We start from the raw sequence: 3,508 nt of genomic DNA on the forward strand, positions 1-3,508 counted from the left end.
GTCCCTACAAAGGATATGAACTCATCATTTTTTATGGCTGCATAGTATTCCGTGGTGTATATGTGCCACATTTTCTTAATCCAGTCTATCGTTGTTGGACATTTGGGTTGGTTCCAAGTCTTTGCTATTGTGAATAGTGCCGCAATAAACATACGTGTGCATGTGTCTTTATAGCAGCATGATTTATAGTCCTTTGGGTATATACCCAGTAATGGGATGGCTGGGTCAAATGGTATTTCTAGTTCTAGATCCCTGAGGAATCGCCACACTGACTTCCACAATGGTTGAACTAGTTGACAGTCCCACCAACAGTGTATTTCTCCACATCCTCTCCAGCACCTGTTGTTTCCTGACTTTTTAATGATGGCCATTCTAACTGGTGTGAGATGGTATCTCACTGTGGTTTTGATTTGTATTTCTCTGATGGCCAGTGATGATGAGCATTTTTTCATGTGTTTTTTGGCTGCATAAATGTCTTCTTTTGAGAAGTGTCTGTTCATGTCCTCTGCCCACTTTTTGATGGGGTTGTTTGTTATTTTCTTGTAAATTTGTTTGAGTTCAATGTGGATTCTGGATTTTAGCCCTTTGTCAGATGAGTAGGTTGCAAAAATTTTCTCCCATTCTGTAGGTTGCCTGTTCACTCTGATGATAGTTTCTTTTGCTGTGCAGAAGCTCTTTAGTTTAATTAGATCCCATTTGCCAATTTTGGCTTTTGTTGCCATTGCTTTTGGTGTTTTAGACGTGAAGTCCTTGCCCACGCCTATGTCCTGAATGGTATTGCCTAGGTTTTCTTGTAGGATTTTAGTGGTTTTAGGTCTAATATTTAAGTCTTTAATCCATCTTGAATTAATTTTTGTATAAGGTGTAAGGAAGGGATCCAGTTTCAGCTTTCTACATATGGCTAGCCAGTTTTCCCAGCACCATTTATTAAATAGGGAATCCTTTCCCCATTTCTTGTTTTTGTCAGGTTTGTCAAAGATCAGATAGTTGTAGATATGTGGCATCATTTCTGAGGACTCTGTTCTGTTCCATGGATCTATGTCTCTGTTGTGGTACCAGTACCATGCTGTTTTGGTTACTGTAGCCTTGTAGTATAGTTTGAAGTCAGGTAGCGTGATGCCTCCAGCTTTGTTCTTTTGGCTTAGGATTGACTTGGCGATGCGGGCTCTTTTTTGGTTCCATATGAACTTTAAAGTAGTTTTTTCCAATTCTGTGAAGAAAGTCATTGGTAGCTTGATGGGGATGGCATTGAATCTATAAATTACCTTGGGCAGTATGGCCATTTTCACGATATTGATTCTTCCAACCCATGAGCATGGAATGTTCTTCCATTTGTTTGTATCCTCTTTGATTTCATTGAGCAGTGGTTTGTAGTTCTCCTTGAAGAGGTCCTTCACATCCCTCGTAAGTTGGATTCCTAGGTATTTTATTCTCTTTGAAGCAATTGTGAATGGGAGTTCACTCATGATTTGGCTCTCTGTTTGTCTGTGATTGGTGTACAAGAATGCTTGTGATTTTTGTACATTAATTTTGTATCCTGAGACTTTGCTGAAGTTGCTAATCAGCTTAAGGAGATTTTGGGCTGAGATGATGGGGTTTTCTAGATATACAATCATGTCATCTACAAACAGGGACAATTTGACTTCCTCTTTTCCTAATTGAATACCCTTTATTTCCTTCTCCTGCCTGATTGCTCTGGCCAGAACTTCCAACACTATGTTGAATAGGAGTGGTGAGAGAGGGCATCCCTGTCTTGTGCCAGTTTTCAAAGGGAATGCTTCCAGTTTTTGCCCATTCAGTATGATATTGGCTGTGGGTTTGTCATAGATAGCTCTTATTATTTTGAGATACGTCCCATCAACACCTAATTTATTGAGAGTTTTTAGCATGAAGGGTTGTTGAATTTTGTCAAAGGCCTTTTCTGCATCTATTGAGATAATCATGTGGTTTTTGTCTTTGGTTCTGTTTATATGCTGGATTACATTTATTGATTTGTGTATGTTGAACCAGCCTTGCATCCCAGGGATGAAGCCCACTTGATCATGGTGGATAAGCTTTTTGATGTGCTGCTGGATTCGGTTTGCCAGTATTTTATTGAGGATTTTTGCATCAATGTTCATCAAGGATATTGGTCTGAAATTCTCTTTTTTGGTTATGTCTCTGCCAGGCTTTGGTATCAGGACGATGCTGGCTTCATAAAATGTGTTAGGGAGGATTCCCTCTTTTTCTATCGATTGGAACAGTTTCAGAAGGAATGGTACCAGTTCCTCCTTGTACCTCTGGTAGAATTCGGCTGTGAATCCATCAGGTCCTGGACTCTTTTTGGTTGGTAAGCTATTGATTATTGCCACAATTTCAGAACCCGTTATTGGTCTATTCAGAGATTCAACTTCTCCTGGTTTAGTCTTGGGAGGGTGTATTTGTTGAAGAATTTATCCATTTCTTCTAGATTTTCTATTTTATTTGCATAGAGGTGTTTGTAGTATTCTCTGATGGTAGACTGTATTTCTGTGGGATCAGTGGTGATATCCCCTTTTTCGTTTTTTATTGCATCTATTTGATTCTTCTCTCTTTTCTTCTTTATTAATCTTGCTAGCGGTCTATCAATTTTCTTGACCTTTTCAAAAAACCAGCTCCTGGATTCATTAATTTTTTGAAGGGTTTTTTGTGTCTCTATTTCCTTCAGTTCTGCTCTGATTTTAGTTATTTCTAGCCTTCTGCTAGCTTTTGAATGTGTTTGCTCTTGCTTTTCTAGTTCTTTTAATTGTGATGTTAGGGTGTCAATTTTGGATCTTTCCTGCTTTCTCTTGTGGGCATTTAGTGCTATAAATTTCCCTCTACACACTGCTTTGAATGTGTCCCAGAGATTCTGGTAGGTTGTGTCTTTGTTCTCGTTGGTTTCAAAGAACATCTTTATTTCTGCCTTCATTTCATTATGTACCCAATAGTCATTCAGGAGCAGGTTGTTCAGTTTCCATGTAGTTGAGTGGTTTTGAGTGAGTTTCTTAATCCTGAGTTCTAGTTTGATTGCACTGTGGTTTGAGAGACAGTTTGTTATAATTTCTGTTCTTTGACATTTGCTGAGGAGAACTTTACTTCCAACTATGTGGTCAATTTTGGAATAGGTGTGGTGTGGTGCTGAAAAAAATGTATAATCTGTTGATTTGGGGTGGAGAGTTCTGTAGATGTCTATTAGGTCTGCTTGGTGCAGAGCTGAGTTCAAATCCTGGATATTCTTGTTAACTTTCTGTCTCGTTGATCTGTCTAATGCTGACAGTGGGGTGTTAAAATCTCCCATTATTATTGTGTGGGAGTTTAAATCCCTTTGTAGGTCACTGAGGACTTGCTTTATGAATCTGGGTGCTCCTGTGTTGGGTGCATATATATTTAGGATAGTTAGCTCTTCTTGTTGAATTGATCCCTTTACCATTATGTAATGGCCTTCTTTGTCTCTTTTGATCTTTGTTGGTTTAAAGTCTATTTTATCAGAGACTAGGATTGCAACCCC

This window comes from Hylobates moloch, unplaced genomic scaffold (genome assembly GCF_009828535.3).
Source record: "Hylobates moloch isolate HMO894 unplaced genomic scaffold, HMol_V3 SCAFFOLD_5, whole genome shotgun sequence".
Taxonomy (NCBI): domain Eukaryota; kingdom Metazoa; phylum Chordata; class Mammalia; order Primates; family Hylobatidae; genus Hylobates; species Hylobates moloch.